Here is a 22,872-nt window from a genome sequence, read left to right on the forward strand (position 1 = left end):
TTCCATGAGACAGAGTGCAACAATTTCAAGCTCTACATTTGATTTGGATGCTCAGTCCTCAAACTGAGAACATTATTTTTATTTCTATGCATTGGTTCCAACGTAGATCTCTACTTGGACTCTCTCAACTCCTACTCCAAATTCATTTTATGAAGCTTTGCATCTGGACAAATCTTCATTTTTCCAATAAAAGCAAAATACTATATATACTAGAAATCTGAAATAAGTCTGTTTCAAAGAAGGTTGGATTTACTGAATTCACAATTAACTCTGTTTCTCTCTCCACAAATGATGCCAGACCTGCTGTTTCTCCAGCACTTTGCTTTTATGTACTTTTCCTCCAGTAGTGTCTAGGAATTCCAGACTTATTGGCAAGCTTTTCTTGTGCTTTTGGAGCTTTTTTTCTTGCTTTGCATAAAACATGAAACAAAGGCTAAAAATGTGCTTGCAAGGGGTGTTCCAGAGAGTGATGGTACAGTTCCATAAAGGTGGACTCAGATCAGAGCTCTTTCAGCTCATTCCCCTCTCCAAGGGCAGTCACGTTTTTTTATAAGAGACTATTGGCTATAAAGGGTGAAATCATTGTGCGATTTTAAAAGGAGATGCTTTTTCCCCTTGTGAGGATCTTATCTCAGTCTCTCAATATCTTTCTCATGCTAGGTACAATGCCTGCCTAAGCTAATTGTGTTTGAGGGTTCGCCTGTTGCCAGAATTGAGAGAGATCAATTTGGCCTTGTGCGATTTGACTTTCTTTCAGTCTAAATTTATATTTGCATCAATGGAATATTTGGAGGTTTCTGACTGCCTTTTCTGGGGGCTTGTGAAGGACAGAACTGAAAAAGGCTGTTATTTTTGAGGTTCTGCTCACAATATCCATCAGTTATATGGTAATAATTTGAAGTCTTAATTCCTTGCTGCAGAGTCAGCTAATGATAACACTGAAATCGATGAGACTGAATGCTCCATGTTTGGTGAGCTGAAGATTTATGTGTTGTTGATGATGGAAAGCTGAATAATTTTGCGCTCGTCTCCCAGAATTATTACAGTGAGCTTTAATCTGACCACCTGAAATAGATCGAAGAAAAAGAAAATACATTCACATGTCAAGAACATACCAGGCAAAGTTCAAAGTAGATATTTTTCCTTCACAGATCTAACATTTTATCTAAATGTTTAAACCCAGATTAATTTTCATAGAATTTGAAGTGTATTAATGTTGACGATGTTCTATGATCTTGGCTCCTCTGGTTCTTAGTGTTATTGTAAAGCAAAGACTCAACTCTGATGTGGAATATTCACTCTTTTTCTTTTTTTGCTATTGCTACCTGATCTGATAAGTATTTTCAGCATTTTCTGCTTCTTTTTCAACATATATTGATTCCTTCAAGATACTGTGGCCCCATGTCTTGGAACATCATCAATTGTCGAGAATGTGGTGCTGGAAAAGCACAGCAGGTCAGGCAGCACCCGAGGAGCAGGAGAATTGACATTTCGGCATAAGCCCTTGATCAGGAATGAGGCTTCTGGGCCAGATGGGGCTGAAAGATAATTGGAAAAGGGGCTGAGGCTAGGGGGGATGGTAGCGGAAAATGTGATAGGTAAAGGTAAGTGGGGGGAGGAGGTGGGGGTGAAAACAAGGACAGAACCCCGACCCCACCCCGGTCCATATCTTCCACCCCACCAACCTCCAGATACACTACATCATCCTCCGCCACATCTGTCCATTACAAACAGACCCCAGCACTAGGGATATATTTCCCTCCCCACCCCATCTGCATTTTGGAGAGACTATTCCCTTGCAACTCCCTTGTCAGATCTATGCCCCCACCAGCCCACACCCCACTCCCAGCAACTTCCCCTGCCAACACAAGAAGTGCGCCCACACTTCCCCCCTCACTTCCATCCAAGGCCCCAAAAGGATCCTTCTACATCAAACAGAAATTTACTTGTGTGTCCACACATACTGTATCCATTGCACTCGCTGTGGTCTCTTTTACATCAGGACACAGGACACCAACTTACAGATCGTTTCAGAGAACATCTCTGGGACACCCACACCAACCAACCCCACCGTCCCATGGCCAAACACTTTAACTCCCCCTCCCACTCCACCAAGGACATGCAGGTCCTGGGCCTCCTCCATCGTCAAACCCTAACCACCCAACGCCTGGTGGAAGAACGCCTCATTTTCCACCTTAGGACCCTGCAACCACGTGGAATCAATGTGGATTTCACCAGTTTCCTCAGTTCCCCTACCCCCACCTTATCCCAGTCCCAAGCCTCCAACTCGGCACCACCCTCTTGACCTGTCCAATTTCCTTCCCACCTATCCACTCCACCCTCCTCTCCCACCTATCACCTTCATCCCCACCTTCATCTACCTATCGTATTCTCAGCTATCTTCCCCCCAGCCCAGCCACCCCCCCGCTCCCCGCCCCAATTTATCTCTTAGCCCCTCTGGCTCACAAGCCTCATTTCTGATGAAGGGCTTATGCCTGAAACATAGACTCTCCTGCTCCTTGGATGCTGCCTGAACTGCTGTGCTTTTGGAGCACCATACTCTTGATTCTGGTCTCCAGCATCTGCAGTCCTCACTTTGTCATCATCAATTGTGTCAATATTCAAAATGATTTCATACTTAATTATATGTCCCTTAAGCCTTATTTCCATTTGATTTGTTGAATTCTAAAATGGCTGTTAAGTCCAATGCACAGATTCTTGCACATGTGGCTCTGGTGGTGGTGGAGGATTAGGAAGGTGGGTCACTCAGAAGTTTGTGAACACCATGTGATTTCTCTACTCCATCTTTACATGTTCTTAGTGCCTTCCTGAATGAGCATTCTCTATGTTGATTGGTTGCAAATTAGGATTTCCAAGATATGTTTGACAACTTCGAGGATGCTATTGAGAATAACCAGGGAGTTTCCTACCTGGACCAAGTTCTAATTAGGGCAATTGCAATGGCAGTCTGATGACAAGCAAAAAAAATGAAATGTTCAGTTCAATATGTTTGAATGATTAGCGCTTTGATGACAGGCAAGTTGGTTTGAGAGAGAACGTTCGGCTGCCTTTCATGTGCCTGGATGTGAAGGATCTATGTCATAGCACCAACTTTCTCTTCTATTTTCTTTGATGTTGTACCTCCACCAAATTACGCAAAGGGCAGCACGGTGGCACAGTGGTTAGCACTGCTGCCTCACAGCACCTGAGACCCGGGTTCAATTCCCGCCTCAGGCAACTGACTGTGTGGAGTTTGCACGTTCTCCCCGTGTCTGCGTGGGTTTCCTCCGGGTGCTCCGGTTTTCTCCCACAGTCCAAAGATGTGCAGGTCAGGTGAATTGGCCAAGCTAAATTGCCTGTAGTGTTAGGTAAGGGGTAAATGTAGGGGCATGGGTGGGTTGCGCTTCGGCGGGTCGGTGTGGACTTGTTGGGCCGAAGGGCCTGTTTCCACGCTGTAATGTAATCTAATAATCTAATCTAAAGGGACAACCTATGAACAGACAGGAAACTATACAATTTACAACACCTTCAATCCAAAAGTAAAACTACTCCAATCTAAGCTGTATAGCTTTGTAAATGACAATTGTTTGGGCATTTACTCAGACACTGATCTCCAGGTTATTGCTGACTCCTTCTTTGAAGGATATCAGAAAATGTTTCTTGCACAAAATACCAGAAAACCTAAGTAATCTTCTAATCAGCACCCAGAGCAAAACATTTCCCTCTGCTGATTATCTTCAACAGCAAGATGCTGGAAAATGTGCATCATTTTCATATCTTCTGAGCATCCTCTTATCAAAAACAAACATGGACAATGAAAGTTAATATTGTCCTCAATGTGCCAGCTCAAACTTCAGCTGACTTAGAACCATGGAGATGTACAGCATGCAAAACAGACCCTTCAGTCCAACCTATCCATGTCGACCAGATATCCCAACCCAAACTAGTCCCATCTGCCAGCGCCTGGCCCATATCACTTGAAAAAAAAAAGAGTATTTGAACTCGAGGGTCTCAAACCTGAGACTATGGTCTTCCAGGCAGCAGTGATCCTTATGTTTCTAAAGCACTGTATTGCAAGGCTGGGATAGAAGGAAGTGGTGTGTATGGAGACAAGACAGATATACTAACTATGTCACAAAGATGTACTGGGCAAACAGAAAACAGGTCAAGTTTTGGGTATCTATTGATAGTTTAATGCAGAGTTTTCCAGGTGAACACTCCAACCAGCCTGTGATTTTTTAGCATGCACTGATGCTAAGCAATTCAATAGACATGATAACAATGAAATCTCTCTTTTTGCACATAGATTCAAAAACATTTAATCATCAATAATGTTAAAGTAATGCATCTTGATACATTGAAACAGGGAAGTAAAATACAAGCAGATTTTACTTTTTATTCAAGATCAATGCAAATGCCAGCTTCCAAAGGTAAATTCACATTTTCTCCAAATTAAAACTCACTCTTAGATAGAAAAATATGTGAACAACTATCCCATAAGGCCAGGTATCCATCTAGGGATTACAATAGTAGTTATTATGGGCTTCAGGTCTCTCCAAACAGGGAAAATAAAAAGGAGCTAGCAGCAAAGCTTAAACGAAAACTAAATTTAAAAACTAAGATGGATCAACAGATTAAATGATAATATATCAGTTCAGATCAGTGAGAATTGAGTAAAGAGTTTTCTGGATCCACATAATAAAATATATATTAATTAGTATTTGTCAAGAACTCTTTAATTATGATAATATGCTCTCTAAGCATTATGGTATTCTAATTTACTGTAGTGAGATGGAGCTGACTGGATGGATGCAGACTAAACAGATGTGATGAGAAGCTCTCATATTTATTCTCTGTCTGAAATAAACCCTACATTCAGAATTCAGAACTATTAATCCAAAGAGGAAATGGTTTCATTCCCTGCTAATATGATACTTGATGGCAATTTGAAGCTAGCTTTAGTACACCACCCAATTTTAAGCACTAGTTTCATTTAGATTTTCAGGATCAGCTCCAAGTTTAGAACGTATTGTGCAATGGGGTGAGCCAAAGGTTATTTCCAATGGTACCTTTCAGAGGTGACCAATAAATTTAAAAAGAAAAGCTGAGTGATGATTCAGAATCACCACAGACACTGCCAAAAGACTGAATGTTTTAAAACAAAAGAGTGACTTAAAACACACAGTTCCCCCTAATTAGTCAAATGGGCTTGACTTCAGGTTAACTGGATACGACCTGACCAACACCAATCTTGTTTCAGCAGGACATCACCTGTTGATAGTCTTACTATGATGATGCTTTAAAACTAAGGATCTTTGAACAGACTTCACACCTTTGGCTGCAACAGCAATTGTTTTCACACCCGATCGTTATGACCCATTCAATTGATCATTGAAGTGAGTGATCAGTCATTAATTGGTCTATGGAGCTGTCTGGGGTACAGTCTATGATTGGTCCACATCTCACTGGATTTAGGCCATATTTGTTCAGCCACAGGATATCTGGCCTTTAACCTATTGTGATTTTTTTTATTTGTTTTGCAAATAACTTACAAATCATCAGGCATCTGCACATATCTAAGTTAAATATCACCACGACAAGCTCCTTCAACAATCGAAATTTCACAATAAATCTCGGACATCCCTTGAAGAAATCTATAATAGTTCATAACATAGCCAAGGAGTGCACCTTCAGTGCCTGTGTTATCCCTACTAAGATGTAGATTAGAGCCAGCACTAATTGGTATGCAGTATTCCAATGATGGGCTGCATTCTGATACAGTTGGGTGAAGAATTGTTTCATTTTCTTGACTCTTCACTTACTAACTCAACCAAAGAAAGGCAAACCACTAATAAATCTATTATCAAATGTACCTGCACCAGGACATGAGAAGTCGTCCATTCCAAAAGGTGAATTTTGATGTTTATACCTCATTTCCAAATTTTACACTAAAAGGTTTGAAACTCAGATTCTAATGCAAATCTTAGTTAACGCCACGTTTTGTGGATAATAGTGTTTCGCAGATAGATCAACTTCCTTTGAAGTGGTCAAAAGTTCTAGGAGAGAGGGTATATATCAACTAAATGTCAGTAAACATTTGTGCAATCAGCCTTCATAATGCCGGTAACAGTCAAAAGATAAACATGATCATAGGTGGCATGGTGGCTCAGTGGTTAGCACTGCTGCTTCGTAGCACCAGGGTCCAAGGCTCCTGCTGATTTCTGCCTCAGGCAACTGTCTGTGTTGAGTTTGCACATTCTCTCCATGTCTGCATGGGTTTCCTCCCACAATCCAAAGATGTGCGGGTCAGAGGGAAATGGGTCTGGGTGGTACTCTTCGGAGGGTCGGTGTGGACTGGTTGAGTCAAAGGGCCTTTTTCCACACTGTAGGGAATCTAATCTAATCTAATCGTTTTGATAGATGTTGTTAATTCACAAAAACTAAATCAAACTTATTTAAGAGGTTGACCATCAGAGCATATCCCTATGATAGTATGATTTCTCATTGTTTTTCCTGTGTCTACAATATTTCCCGTACTTTGACAAAAAGAACAGGTATGCACATAGTCATTTCACAACATTTCCAAAGTAAAGCTAATATGCTAGTTTTTTTCTTTATTTATAGGATATGGGCATCATTGGCTGGGCCAGCATTTATTAGCCATTCATAGTTTCCTTGGAGAGGATGGTGGTGAGCTGCATTTTTAAATCACTGCAATCCTTTTGCTGTAGTCACACACAATGCTGTTAGGGAGGAAATTCCAGGGTTTTGGCCCAGTGACACTGAAGGAAAGGTAATATATTTCCAAGTTAAGAGGGTGAGTGACCTGGAAGGGAACTGGTAGATGGTTGTGCTTCCATACATCTGCTGCCCTTGTCCTTCTAGATGAAAAATGTTATGGGTTTGGAAGGTGTTACCTTAAGTGCCTTTGTGAATTTCTACAGTGAACTTTGTACATAATGCTCTCATTGAGCACTGGTGCTGCAGGTGGTGTCATCAATGCTTTGTCCTGGATGGTGTCAAGCTTCCTCAGTATTGTTGGAGCTGCACTCATCCAGTGGAGAATATTCCATTCTGACTTGTGCTTTATGACTCTCAAGACTGAAGTGGTGAGTCACTTACTGTCAAATTCCTAGCTTCTGACTTACACTTATAGCATTAAAATTTATATGGCTAGTTCAGTTTGTCCACTGATTAATAGTCTGCAAAGGTAGTTCATCACCATGTAAACAGATGGGTGCTGATTAGCTCAGTTGGCTGAACAGCTGGTTTGCAATGCAGTAACACCAATCGTGTGGGTTCAATTTCTGTATTAGCTGAGATCACCATGAATGTCCCAGCTTCTTGGCCTCACCCCTTGACTGAGGCATGGTGACCCTCAGGTTAAACCACCATCTCTCTCTAATGAGAGAGCAGCCATCTGGTAGTACTGGATAAACGATGAAAGTGTGCCAATCAGTGTGTTCTGTCTGACTCTAATATAACACAACCAAAGTAGTCACTCTCTTTTGCCCTTCAAAAAACATGCTTAAAATAGAATTCCTAAAAGAAAATTTTACTGTTACAATATTCTAACATGTTAAAAAGCAGATTATATAAGTGGAAAAGAATAAAAAAAAATTCAAAACTGCTGCTATAAATCAGAAAATCCATTTCCATAAATGAAATAGTTTCTCGGAACATTCAACATCAATTTTCCATGGATTGGTGGATTCAGCAATGACTGAGTGTTATACTGAAATAAATGCCAAGAGATTATGTAGATTTCTAAATTATGTTTTTCTGTAAATTTAGCAAACTCAAAATGAACACACACTTTCAATGTCAGTAACAGAACCTGACTGTGAAATTGCATGGAGCAATAAATGGACAGAAATATCTATGTCACAAGTAGCCACTCAAATTTCCAATTGGGTAAGCCCAATTTGGGACCTTTATTCAAGCAAAACCAACTGAAAACGTTATTCTGATATATTGCCTGTTTCTTGTTGAAAACATGGTCTGATTAATTATAAAATCAAACAATCTGGCCTGTTTTCCCTCAAACAATTCAGACTTGTCTTCAACTGCTAGTCTCAGGAGCTCAAGCACATCTGAAGAATGCTGCTGCTGTTTCCCTTCTGAGTGCCTGTTCACACATTTTATTTTTAGGTGCTGCTGGCCTACCCTATCTTATTCACATGTTGTATATCCCTTCTGGCCAATTGCTAATAGTCATGTGCCTTCCTGCCCATAACTTTGTCTCATGATGGCCGTCTTTAACGCATATCATATTGTAACGAGGGATAAAACTCTTTCCTATTAAACTAAGCATGCCAACTTGGAAATCTGTACCGCATGAGATCCTTGAGAGCACAATTATCTTGGCTATTGTCCTTATTTACATCCACCCCGACAACTAAAAGTTTTATTCCAAGAAGAGGGAAATTACATTCTGTTAAGGGTTCACAATTGTATACCTGCTAATTCCATAACATTCTTAAACTATGATTATTACTAATCAGAAAGTTTATGATCCAAATCCAAAATGTTTACCAAAAAGTAAGTGACATATATAGTATGTAAAAGATATATTGAAATAAACTGGATCCTAGACCTGTCACTAATACAACAGAAGAGAGCAAGCTTATACAAATATGGTCTTTAGGTAACACTTGCCAAAATCAGATGTTTTGGATCCCTCACTTAGTATATCTGGGACAATTTGTTGTGGTACCAATAACTAATAACTTGTGGTTAGAGTGGAGTGTTGCCACAACTCCACCTTTCCATACTGTGTCTAACGACTTAAGACCGCTATGCAATCTTAAGAAGAAGAGGCAGTTGTCTTAACAACAGGATACATTTTATTGCATTGTGGTATTAGTTATATTAACTAGGTAAGTTTAATTATTAAGACAAATATGAACCAAAGATGACACACCTGACCTCTTTCATCTCCCTCAATGATGCTGAGCTGAAGCCTAAAAAGTGATACTGTATATACTCATGTAAAAGTCGATCTCTTGTAAAAGTCAAACCCCTACTTGTGGCCCCAAAAATAACAAATTTTTCATATACCTGGTTTTTCAGGGCTCTATACCTGACCATATATGCAGCCTTAAAGGGCATGATTTGTACATTTTTGATTCAAATACAATACCTACATCATCACATGTTACTCACGAATATGAGTCCTGCACAAGTATATTCGGTACAGGTAGAAGATCCTTTATTGAACATCCAAAAACCGAAAAGTTCCGAAATCCAAAGGTCTTTTTGTGATTTTTTTTCTCATTAACAAGGTTGTTTGGCATGCAAACAGTTAACCCAAGCCGACACCCACTCGATGCATGTCACTCAAATGCTACCCGGGGGGGCGTGCCCAAGCACCAACAGCCTGTTCTTACTTTGAAGTCTGCTCCTCCCGTAAGATTTTAAAAAATATTTTACCTTTAAACTGTCACTTATTCTGAAAACCAAAAATTCTGAATTCCGAAAAACAGCTGGTCCCGAGCATTTCGGATGAAGGATTGTCTACCTGTATTTGCGCAATGTGATTTTCAAATTGTTAAATTGAATGCTAATAATTATATATATATTGAATATATATATTATGAACAACTTACATTCATATATTTGACTTATGTATGCAAATATCTACCTTATGGCAACCCACGTTAAAGTGTCTCTCATCACAGGTCAAATTAGGCACACCTCGACCTTGTCTTCCCGCTCTTGCCTCAGTTGCTTAGAAGTAGATGTCACATACTGTTGTGTTCTGAACTTATTGTAAAACTCCCCCAAACTTTTCTGACAAAATGGCATCACAGAGAAACAAGTACACAGCACAGTTTAAGCTAAAAGTTATTGCAGTTGCAGAGAAGAACAACAATAGCGTAGCTGTAAGGGAGTTCTATGTTTCTAAAAAAAATGTGTTCGAGATTGGAGTAAAAAAGCCACACAGTTAAAGGCTATGACAAAACAGAAGTAGGTCAACCAAGGAAAGCAGAACAAGTGGCCACGACTTGAAGGTTGCTGACTTGGTAATTCAGTGTTGTCAAAATGGAAGTATTGTGACTCAACAATTTATAAGAATGTACGCAAAAAAGGAAGCAAAAAAAAATATGGAATCAGTGATTTCAAAGCCAGTGCTGGATGGTGCAGTAGGTTGATGAAAAGGTATGATTTAGTGCTTAGACAGGAAACCAAGATTGCCCAACGTCTACAATCAAAACTTAATGACAAGTTAATTGAGTTCCATCACTTTGTAATCAGAAGTTGGAAGAAAAACGGGTACAGGCTGTCATGCATCAGCAATATGGATGAAACCCCAATGAACTTTGATATGCCAGGGAACAGAACTATGGACAAGATTGGAGAAAAAACAGTTTTGGTTAAGACTACTGGCCATGAATCGAATTGATTCTCTGTGGTACTTGGTTGTATGGCGGATGGAACAAAGTTCAAGCCGATGATAATTTTTAAGCAGAAAACTCTGCCGAAACAGAATTTTCCAAAAGGTATGTTGTCCTTGTCCATGAAGAAGGGTGGATGGATGAAGGTGATTGCAAGAATTGGATTAGGGAGGTCTGGAATATGTGACCAGGTGGACTTAGAAAGGAAAAAGCTTACTGGTTGGGATATGTTCAGATCACACAGAATGAAAAATGTTATCAGTGAACTTTGAGCTAACGATACTGACATTGCAATGATTCCTGGAGACCTTACAGCTCATGGTACAGCCACTGGAAGTGAGCATCAATAAACCTTTTAAGGACTTAGTACAGAAGAAATGGGACACGTGGATCCAAGAAGGGAAAAAAGCTTCACAAAGGGTGGCAACATGCATGCTCCATTACTTGCAAACGTATGTGAGTGGATTGTTAAGTCCTCGAAGGAGGTGAAAACTGAAATTATTATGAAAGCCGTTAAAAAATGTGGAATTTCTAATACTTTAGATGGTATGGAGGATGACTATTTATGGACAGATGGAAGTCATGACAATTCAATTGATAATTCCCTTGACTCTGTAGTTAAAGATGAAGATGATCCATACGACAATAAGCTTGACGCAGATGACTGGAAAGAATTATTCAAGTGATGAGGACAGTGAAGTTGAAGAATTCTAATGGACTTTTGCATGTAACTTTTGTTTTAAGCAGCTATCTCATAATACTTGTGATATACGGTGAGAAGAGTTTTTTGCTGTGAATACAAGTTTTTTTAATGTAAAGTCTTTACCATATGTTATTAATAGTTTCATGCGGTCTTTATTTAATAAAATACCATCAGACTTTTTTTTTGTTTTTACTGCTCCTCCCCTTTTATTGTGTGTTGTACAAATAGATGGCACTGGTCAGGCTGACCACGTGCTGATACGCCTATGAACTTTTGTACGTATGTGTAGACCGACATGCACTTTACGGTACTGGTAACTGGAATATGGTACAACATAGCAGGCAGAATGGAGACAGTTATTTCATAGATAAATATTCCATAATGGCCATAATTCTTTTTCCTTTTGTTGTTTATTATTTTATATAGAGATCTCACTCTTGCTTGTCCATTTTTGACTCCTACCAAGCATGAATTTCATCCCCTCAAAAACAAAACTTGTATAATAGTCGACCCCCTAATTTCAGCTTTAAAAAACTCTACAAAATCCAACTTTTACGCAAGTATACACAGGAAGTGTGGATTGTGGATTGCATACATGGTTCCTCCTCATGTATGAGGAGAAAGTGAGGTCTGCAGATGCTGGAGATCAGAGCTGGAAATGTGTTGCTGGAAAAGCGCAGCAGGTCAGGCAGCATCCAGGGAACAGGAGAATCGACGTTTCGGGCATAAGCTTCCTGAAGAAGGGCTTATGCCCGAAACGTTGATTCTCCTGTTCCCTGGATGCTGCCTGACCTGCTGCGCTTTTCCAGCAACACATTTCCAGCTCCTCCTCATGTATGCTCTTTGGACTACAGAGCTGCTTGTAGCATATTTTTAATTTTGGGATGTATTCCACCTGGAACATATGATTTCATCTTGGCAGAGTATAATGCCTTTTCTTTGAGCCTTGATATTGAAACAGGATAGTTGTTCTTGTTTCACTCTTGAAATTAATAAGCTGCCCATTGACCAAAATGATTTCTGTTGCACTTGGCCTGTTTAATTTCCGATAGGAATATTTCTTGTATATTTTTCAATGGTAATTATTCCACTGTACTGAAATTTTGCACATGTAGCTACCCATTTTTGCTGCTTTCAAACTATGGCCTGCTTCTGTACATCTTTCTGGTTGGTGATCAGTAGCTATGGTCTGCCTCAGGGAGCAGTGTTGGGACCGCATTTGTCTACAATTTACATAAATGCTTTGGAGTCAAAGTTTGCAGAAGACACTAAAATGAGTGGTAGAGCAAAGTGTGCAGAAGACACTGAAACTCTGCGGAAGGACATACAAGATGGGCAAAGTCTGGCAGATGGAATATAATGTTGGTAAATGTGAGGTCATCCATTTTGGTAAGAATAACAGTAAAATTAATGATTACTTACATGGTGAAAAACTGCAGTATGCATGTGTACATAGGGATCTGGGTGTCCTTGTGCATGAATCACAGAAAATTAGTTTGCAGGTGAGGCAAGTAATTATGAAAGCAAATGGAATATTGTCCTTTATTGCTAGAGGGATAGAATTTAAAAATAGGGAGGTTTTACTGCAGCTGTATAGGGTGCTGGTGAGGCTACACCTGGAGTACTATGTACAGTTTTGGCTCTTTATTTGCGAAAGCATGTATTGGCAGTGGAAGGGGTGCCAAAAAGGTTTGCTAGGTTGATTCCAGAGTTGAGATAGTTGGCTTATGAAGAGAGATTGAGTAGACTAGGACTATACTCATTGGAATTTAGAGAAAAGAGAGGGAATCTGAGGAAAACAAATCCAATTATGAAAGGAATAGGTAAGATAGAAGCAGGGAGGTTGTTTCTACTGGTGAGTGAAACTAGAACTGGGGGCACAGTCTGAAGATAAGGGGGAACAGGTTTAAGACTGAGGTAAGGAGGAGCTTTTTCACCCAAAAGATTGTGAATCTGTGGAATTCCCTGCCCAGTGAAGCAGTTGAAGCTACTTGGTTGAATGTTTTTAAGGCAAAGATAGGTAGCTTTTTGAATAAAAAAGGAATTAAGAGTTATAGTGAGCAGGTGGGGAAGTGGAGCTAAATCCACAAAAAGATCAGCTACAATTGTATTGAATGATGGAGCGGAGTAGACAGGCAATATGGCCTACTCCTGCTTCTACTTCTTATGTTCTTTGGTTCTAGGATTGACCAATAGTTTTACAGATGCATTTTTTTTGACATAGCTGAGCACTGCCTGTAACTGTAAGACAGTTTTATTCGACAGCACTAACATTGTCTCTTAGACTATGATCTCTATAAGATGTGTGCATGTGCAGCAGTTGGAAAACCCCTCGCACATTTCACCAGCTTCTATTGTCTGACTTCCGCTCTGTTAAAACATACCATGCACAGAATTTGGATGACCAGACTACGAGAACAATTATGGGCAACTTTTTGCTTAGTATTTGTTGTTTAGCTACAATGTTATTAGCATGGTACTGTAGTAAAGTTGTCCTTGTCCTCTCGAGATTTGTCTATAAATCTTTTTCTGTTTTCTGCTTCCATCATAATTTAGGTAGCTTCATGGAAGTCAAAATATTCTTGAAATGTAATATATCTGGCAAAGACTTATCAATAACACTGACAATTTTATTTCTTATAAATGCTGATGTCAATGCTTCCTATAATTTTCTATTAACCTGTAGAGGTCATTATTCAACACATCTACAGAAGCACCTGATGCTAAACTCTTTTGTTTTATGAATTCTATTTGTTCTCGAGACTTACCTACACTTTCTTTTATATTTTGGCAATTTATAACATCAATAGTAGCAGGAGCTATTGAATAAAATAGTGCAATTACTTGTCCAGCTTGAGCATTAATATTTAAATTATTATTGCTAGTGTACTGATTGTTAAGCAATTTAAATTATACTTTTAATCAAACTATGCTTGTTTTGCCCTTTTACTCCAGTTCTCCAAAAGGTTTAGACTCAATTCTTTAGTATGTGTCTTCACTGGAATTGGCAGTCTTATGTTTAAATATTCCTAAGTAAGGGTTCATATCCAAAAGCATCCCATATATCCTATCTATAAGTGCTCTCTGATTTAGAGATTTTGCAAAACACTCTGCTCTTTTTTTCAAATTTCGACTATCTGCAATAACTTGTTTTCATTGCAGAACATTTTTGAGTATTGCTCTGGATTTTGGTCTGCCAGAAATATCCCCACCTGAGTTTAGTGATTTCAAACACTTACTTAAACAGCCCTGTCACCTGCTCCTTACGGAAGTTAACTCCTACCGTGGTAGCAGGACCCAGGAGTGTAACAATGAGTTGTTTGCTTACAAGGTTTCCAGGTCTTGTGCACATATGGTCTTTCAATCTCAGCAAAAGGCATACTGAAGTTAACAATGGGAAAGACAACACTTGGTTTAATTCATTAACTGTTTTAGTGCAATTGAGCAAAACATACAGAACATTGAGTATGAAGAAAGACATTTGATTAAAGAATATGCATGCATTAGCTTACTTCAGTGTTTTGTCGTACACTATGTAAAATAACATCACTTGGTACACCCTGTCCTTGTACTCAGCACTCCTTTGTACTGTTGCATGAGTTTTTATTGTATCTCCCTAAATTACAGATCAAAAGGATTTGTAAATACCAAGGTACTAGATAAAAGTGAAATGCTGCAGATGTTGATGATCTGAAATAAAAACAGAAAGTGCTGGAAAAAATCTGCAGGTCTGGCAACATTTATATAGATAAAGTGATTTAACATTTTTGAATCCAATATAACTGTTGTTCAGAGTTGGGTACCAGATGTCTTGCCAAATGATCAGCCATTATTCATGAAAAGCTTGTTCCTTTGTCTCAGAAAGTATCCCATATCACGTTTTAGTTATTGTACAACAGCCAATGAAGTTACAACACATGAGGCTGTAAAGGCTAACGCCACCTAGGCAGCCTTTGCTCAGAGCACAATTACATTTTAAATTGCTTACAGCTACTCTTCACCATTGGGAAATAGCCAATGAATCCTTAAGTGAGACAAGTATGTCTGAGCAAATTACAATGCATCACTGAAAACCGACAGTTACTAGAGTTTCACCTTGAACATCTGCAGAAGCAGCTTTGGGAGCAGGCAACCTAAGTGCAAGCACAGACAGTCCAGATTGTTTCCTAATCATCCCTCTCTTGGCAAAGAGAGTTGCACTCTTAACACATAGCAGCACAGGACACAATTGAGGAGAATCTTGCTGAAGGCACAAAACCAAAAATAGCAAAGAAAGGAGAAAGTTATGTTGAAATCTTAAAATACTGTAGCAAACACAAGGCCAAAAAGGCAGCAAAGGCAGAGAGAAAGGTCAATCTAAAGTGGAATAACTGTGCAAAATATAACAGAAGTTATTGTTGTACCCATGCTGAGTACAAAACCGAGTGAAAGAATGTAATATTTATTCTTGGTGGGCTGGGGCCTGTAGGGGCGGACAAGTGGGATTGAACAAGGAAAAATAATGACTAATAGGGCAGACCAATAGTTAAAATCTACGATTAAACTGAAGTCAAATGTTTTCTGAGGAGTTTGTGCCAAAAACTACATTAAACACATAGCCTGACACAGAGCAGATTTTGTTTTTATATGTTCCAGAATGTGATGAAGATGTAGAGCAGACACAGCCAGCTAAATAGAGGCAGCAAACTGTTGTAACCTTGGTCATTTCGGTTTTTCAGCGCAAACATTACAGCATGAAGACTCTATTCCCTGAAGTATTTTAAAACTAACTGGTGAAAATATTTATTATTTGATTACAAATCAGTAATTCACACTGTCACCTTCTATATGATGCATTTCTTAGAATTTTGTATCAGAACCAGTTTGTTTACAAGTAACAGCATTTGCAACTTCAGCACAGTGACGTCTGATTCAGTTTAAAATTCTACATGCATAAGAAATCAAAATTCTGTATCCCATAAGGCATGTATTCAGCAAGATGTTAAAGGTAATTATTTTGAGCAAAACAGGTGTCACGAGTCTATAATTGCATGCTGAACAAAGTAATCTAATAAAAGGTCTGTAAAAACTTACAGGAGGTCACCTCAGCATCCACACAATATTACTTTTATATTGTTCATTCAACATGCACTTCAAGTCTTTCAAGAATTTTATTCTCTTAGTGTACTTTTAAAATAATCCAACTGTGAAAGGTAATTTTGAGAAGTAGTTTCATATTACATCTGGCTGATTTCATATCGCATTTACAAGGCCATGAATGGAGATGTATAAATGACTGTGATTTGACAAAATGCTTAGCAACCTAAAGAGTGCACACCACTGAATACAATTTTTGTACATTTTATTAAAGCAATATAAAAAGATTACTAAATGCTTCGCTAGAGTTTTTAGTTGCTGATACTTAAGTAATTTTGACATATTTATCATTTTTAAAATGTAATTGTTTGATTATTTTTTGTTAATAAATAATATTTGTAATATCAACATGCAATAAGCTAGTTCCTTCTCTAAAAAAAAACTGAGCACACAGGTTGATTAGAGGTATGGTCATGATATTAGTAACAAGTTCATTGATATTTTCATTGAAATTCCATTGATATTTTAAGAAAAAGCATTAAAGCAGTCAAAGAAGCAACAGAAGATTTTTGTTTGTTTGGATGGGAGTCACAAAGTGTGATGGAAAAAATGAAAGTTTATAATGGAGAAACTGGGATGGTCATACAGGCCTATACAATAATGCTGAATAAGCCTTAAAACATGCTCTATCTTGTGAGTAGAATGCACAGCAGGCAGTTCACAAACATGTCAACAACTGTGAGGACATTGTGCTGTAACAATGTAGTTTAAAGGAGCTTTGTCATGGCTTGAAAGTATTTGTGCAGAATTGTTTCCTGAAGCAGCCACTTCAGAGATGCCATGTTAACTGTCAGAGTAAGTCTATATTGTGGCAGTGGTTACACATCCTGCAATTCACAGTAACCTACTCAAAGGCATATTGGTGTTATATCAGAAATGAAATATCATATGAAGTAAAAAAATTGACATTCATTAGTTCTCAGTCGAAAATTACTGCCTTTTTAAATTTCTAGTTTACATTGTTCACTCTAACAGGTTGTTTATAACTAATGTACAGTGATTCGCAAAATAATTCATTTCACTAAATTTTAAGTTTTAGAATGAAAACGCTTTGCTTATTTTCCATTTTCTTTGCCACACAGATGGTATTTTGCGCTACTTGCATAGCAAAGAGGAAAAGATATTGGGATAAAGAGGGTTGTTTTCCATAATAAAGATGGGGATTTCAATATCAGTCAATCCAGGATATGCACTTGCATGTCCCAATCTATCCCTCAGAAAGAAAATAGTGTAGATGAAAATTGAAATACTCAATACTAATAATAAATGAAATGAAGGTTGAATGTCATAATTTAAATTTAGATAATTCACTTCACTAACCTCCTGCTCATCTATCCTCAAAACAATTACAAGGCAAATGTTCAGCTTTGGTGTTCCATTATGCAGACCATCTAACTTTACATGGAAACAAAATTGGATAGATGGCAACTACTCTGTCACTAGATCAAAATTGAGTATTTCACCCAATGCTTCCGTGGTATTAGATTAATATTTGATATGAAGTATACTGGTTATATGAAGGACCAAAACTTCTACCCTTGTGCATCGTGACTTTTGTTAGTAGAGGGGCAGAATCTACTTCTTCCCAAATTTCATTCTAAGCACAGGAATCCAGGAAATTTTAGTACTGAGAATTAAAGGTAGAGTTTCAGCTTTTGGTTATTAGTGGAGTTGAATTGATAATATTGCTGAATATTACTTCAGTCAAACTTTAGATTTAAAGGGTTCATATTCTCACTGTAGTGTTAGTGTGACACTAAAAGAACCTCCACCATCACTGAGTTTAATTACAACTCTTGATGAGGTTTTGTCCCTCTTTATCTGGCATGTTCTATATTTCAACATATTCTTTTGGGTTTTTATTTTTCCCTTAAATTCTGACTATATCTTCATTCTGTGTCAAAACAACTATTTCCAATGACCAATTACTTTAGTCCAATTACTGAACCATTGTTGAAACTCCCCAGAGATCATCCTGGAATCTTGAAATAAAGCAACTTTCTTTGAAAGAATGCGATAGTAATGAAGAAGGCCTCTGTCCGCTGAGGCTGCTTCAGACTGATATTCATCAGTTCCCAGCACTCTTTGTAGCGGGTCTTTCTGGAAATAATGGGGAGAAGCTTGTGGTGGAAGTAGATTTCCAGGATCAAATAAGGGTCAAGGGATAAGAGTTTAATGGTGAAAGCAAACACCAAAAAAAAGTAAGTAATCAATGTGTCTAAAAAGTGGCAATCTCAGGTGAACTGCAATTAGTCTTATTATGCTTCAGTCCCTGAGGACAGGACTCCAGTGCTCCTTCAGCACATAATGGCACCTTCAGGATGTTTGGCTAGACTAATGTGCACTCCTATCATAAATGGAGCTGTCACTTTGGAGTGCAGAATTAAACCTGGTGCACAAAAAGACTAAGAAGGCACTGTGATGGGAAGATGATCAAAATTACTGCAATATTTGATAATGTATCATTGTGGTATTAATATTTTTTGAACATCAGTTTGAATCTAGCTATGAATTCAAATTCTTCATTTTGAAAATAAAGTTGATGGCATGTCTAAGAGTATAGCTGAAAAAAAAAAGTGATGGTTATCCTTACACATTCACTTTTGATCAAGATCATTAAGAAAGTGTGCCGGACATTTGATTTGATTTGATTTATTATTGTCACATGTGCCGACATGCAGTGAAAAGTATTGTTGTGTCTGCTAACCAGACAAATCATACCTTACGTAAGTACATCAGGGTATTAGAACAGAATGCAGAATATAGTGTTACAGCAACAGAGAAGGTGTAGAGAAAGATCAACTCTAAGATAAGAAAGGTCTATTCATAAGTCTGATAACAGCAGGGAAGAAGCTGTTCCTCCCTGAATCTGTTGGGATGTGTTTTCAAACTTTTGTATTTTCTGCTCAATGGAAGAGGGTGGAAGACATTATAACCAGGGTGGGAGGGATCTTCGGTTATGTTGGTGACTTTCCCGAGGCAGTGGGAAGTCAATGGAAGAAAGGCTGGTTTTTGTGATGGACTGGGCTGCATTCACAACTCTTTGTTATTTATTGTGTTCTTGGGCAGAGCTAGGGCCATACCAAGCTGCAATGCATCCAGCGAGAATGTTTTCTGTGGTGCGGCTATAAAAATTAGTAAGAGTCATTATGGACATGTCGAATTTCCTTAGCCTTCTGAGGAATTAGAGGCATTGCTGTGCATTTTTGACTGTAAAGTTGACTGTGAATGGACCAGGACAGATCATTGGTGATATTTACTCCTCAGAACCTGAAGCTCTCGACCATCTCCACCTCAGCACCATTGATACAGACAGGGGCATGTCCTCATCTCCAATTCTGAAGTTGATGACCAGCTCCATTCGTTTTGCTAACACTGAGGAAGAGATTGTTATCTTTGCAACTGAAGGGGATAGATATATAATAGGTTTTTGCTTGGCAATTTGTGTGAGTGGATGTGCAGTGCTGTGAGAAAATGTACTCTCCTATTAAATAAAATTTCGGGATGTTATCAATGCAACATTTTCACAAGAACACATACTACTTCTCCTAGTTGCTTCACCAGGAGTAAATCCCATGGGAATCAGTTTTTCTTGCCTAAATTCCAACTGCTAAATTTGTAAACTGAAAACTTAAATAAGGTTTTGACAGCATGGATACAAAGAGAATGAAACTACCCCAAAACTGGTATGAATATGGAATTCATTAGTGCAGGTAATGGTTGGAGTAGATAGTATAAAAAGTATTAAAAGGCATTTAATGATTACTATGATGGGTTTAGTATGAGAAAGGAAGAGAGGACGTTCGAGTGGAACATAAGTGCCAAGTGGAACTGGTTAGGCCAAATGACATGCTTCTGTGCCATGTACCTACGTAAACCCACAATTATACAACATAAACCAATGCTTTATAGTTATTGTAACTTGAAATGTTGATAGATACTTTTTTGCTAGCTATATTATTATTTGATTATGATTAAATACACAATTGTAGTATACATGCACAGAGAAGAACAAAACTTTGGCCCTCTACCCTTGGTGCATTCTAATCTATACTTAATTGCTTCCTCCTATTTATCTCCTTTGTCACACGCTACTCAAAAGCCAAAATCACAGACAAGCAAATTACTCTCTGACCTCTGCATTGCTGTTCATGAATTGACAATATCAGGAGCTGTATAACAGCAACCAGCTTATTTGTGTAATGGGCTGTACATATCATCTCATAAGCTGCAAGACTTCACTTTACTGAAGTCAGAGTGCTATATTTTGCTTGTACCTTTGACATTCAGAGAAGAGGTGGACCAATCAAAATAAATTTGAGGCTAGAAAAGTTCAATATTTGAAAGGAAAAAGTCATGGTTACAAATAAACTATTAGGATTACAATAGATTTCAGCTTCAGCTTATAACAGTATTGGTAAACCTGTCAACATCAAAAGCAGTCACTAACTCAAACCCTTTTCACCCCAGAAACTGGGTAGGTTGGCATTAAAATGAAGGCTTTTGGTGAAACTGGAAGTTGATTTGTTTGTGTTATACCTGAAATTAGCTTTCTAAGTGGATGAAGTGATCAGCAAAAGTAGATAGGGCCATTCATACATATTTAAATCTTGTTATAGGATCCCAAGTGTGCTTCAGCTGCAGGAGTCACCAAGTTTCCCAACAGGTTGAAGCAGATCAACAGATCGACTTCAGACAGATGAGGCTTCTCAAACTAAGCGTAAAACCTTCCTTAAGAGGGTAGAAGGAGTATTTATTTTCCAAGCCTGACAAGGAAAGTCAAATCTGCTTTCTCTTGAGTTCACCAAAGCGTCACTCCCATCCCATTCTACCATTATGAGGTCATGCTGAGCATTTCTCATTCTTTTCTTATGTGGTTTGATGCAACATTCTGCTAAACTTTGGTAGGGTTCAGCTCAAAGTATAATTTCCACCTAGTTTAATGGAGGGTTTTTCTACATAAGGTCTCCTGAGTTATCTCATGCTTTCATCCCAAACTCACCTCATTAACCACATACCACACCCCTAATGCACTCCTCTCAATTAATGCTAGCCCACCTCTCCCAGTACTCACAACTGCCAGGATGTCCCAGGATATATTGGCTCCCTTGGCAATGCTGCTGCATTTAAAAGGCCATTGCGCATCAGTTCAGGAATTGCCCATTTGGAAAGGCCTTACATTTTTGCAGGCAATCTCCCCAGACATGGCTGAGAAGGGGAAATTTGTATCTGATAAGAAACTGGAGGTGTATGTGGATGAGTTGGTACAGAAGAAAACATAACACCAGATACTGCCAGCCTAGTCCAAATTTGCAAACAAGGTCAGCAAAATCTCCATGCTACAAAGAAATGCCTAACAATGCAGGAAGGTGAATGACCTTTTCTGCTTTGCCAGGATAAATGCCATCATCTTCTCTCTGCTACCTCACACTCAGTATGACTATGACTGCACCCACTTCTCACAAAGGTTCACGCTCTACCATACTTACAATTGCATGCAATATCTTCACTCAATCATACACACCCATCCAGTTCCCCCTCACCCTGCATACCATCTATGCTGCCTCCTCACTCACTTGGGACACCTCATCACTTTTCTCCCCCAACAGATGTGCCACCAACTTTCATGTCACTCAATCCCTTCCTTTCCCTGATTCCAAGAGAACTAGCCCCTAAATGGTCTGTAAAAACCAAGAAAGGTGGTTGAGTACTGCATATTAATCTCCTCATCCTATACAAGGAGAGGATTGTGCCATTGGTTGGTGAAGACCTCGTATGATCCAGTGAGGATTCCAAAACCTCAATGGCCTGGCAACCAAATATAGGTATTGTTTATTGATATCCAACTCTTTCATTACTGTCACTGTGCATTTAATGTTGGCAGGCCACAACTTCTTCCCTTTGGTCGTGACAAATTCAAATTTTTGTCTCCTGCAGGCACCAATATATATCCACAGTGTTCACCATTAAGAGACCAGCTCCATAACATATGCCTTCATTTACCAACCAGGAAGAGAGACAAATGTCTCAGAGGAAGTATCGGTACAGCTGTTTCCTGCAAACCCCACCAGATCAGATACTGACACCTTGGTGGGTATTTTATTGACATTACAGTAAGGAACATCTTCTGGTAGGCACTTCGTTGCCAAATTTTCACAGCTATATTGATCATTGCATTGAGTGTAGGAGTTGGGAGGTCATGTTGCAATTGTACTGAACACCGGTTGGGCCATTATTGGAATACTGTGTGTACTGGTCTCCCTACTGTAGGAAGGATGTTGTTCAATTGGAAAGGGTTCAGAAAAGATTTACAAGGATGTTCCCAGGGTTGGAGGGTTTGAGCTATCGAGAGAGGCTGAATAGACTGGGACTATTTTCCTTGGGGGCTGAGAGGTGATCTTATAGGGATTTACAAAATCATGAGGGGCATGGATAGGGTAAATAGACAAGGTCTTTTCTCTGGATGAGGGAGTCAAAAATGAGAGAGCAAAAGGTGCTTGACCCCTGTCCAAGTGACCTGTCCTCTCAAGGAGATGGGGCAATGCAAGCACACAGCTGGAGGTGGTACCATAGACAGGACACTCCAATTATTCCATCCGCTATTTCGAGGTCCATGGGCAGCAGCATCTGGGGAAA

At 38.9% G+C, this 22,872-nt stretch overlaps 1 long non-coding RNA gene across 1 annotated transcript in view; it reads left to right on the top strand.

Moving 5' to 3' along the window:
• Positions 1–22,209, top strand: part of LOC148148314 (uncharacterized) — a 60,782-nt gene extending 38,573 nt beyond the window's left edge. The window contains exon 4 of the long non-coding RNA XR_015759030.1: positions 22,174–22,209. This is a non-coding gene — a long non-coding RNA (uncharacterized LOC148148314). The remainder of the gene's footprint in view (positions 1–22,173) is intronic.
• The last annotated feature ends 663 nt before the right edge of the window (positions 22,210–22,872 follow it).

Source organism: Chiloscyllium plagiosum, unplaced genomic scaffold (genome assembly GCF_037043375.1).
Source record: "Chiloscyllium plagiosum isolate Xiang-an unplaced genomic scaffold, Cpla_swu_hap1 HiC_scaffold_13, whole genome shotgun sequence".
Taxonomy (NCBI): Eukaryota; Metazoa; Chordata; class Chondrichthyes; order Orectolobiformes; family Hemiscylliidae; genus Chiloscyllium; species Chiloscyllium plagiosum.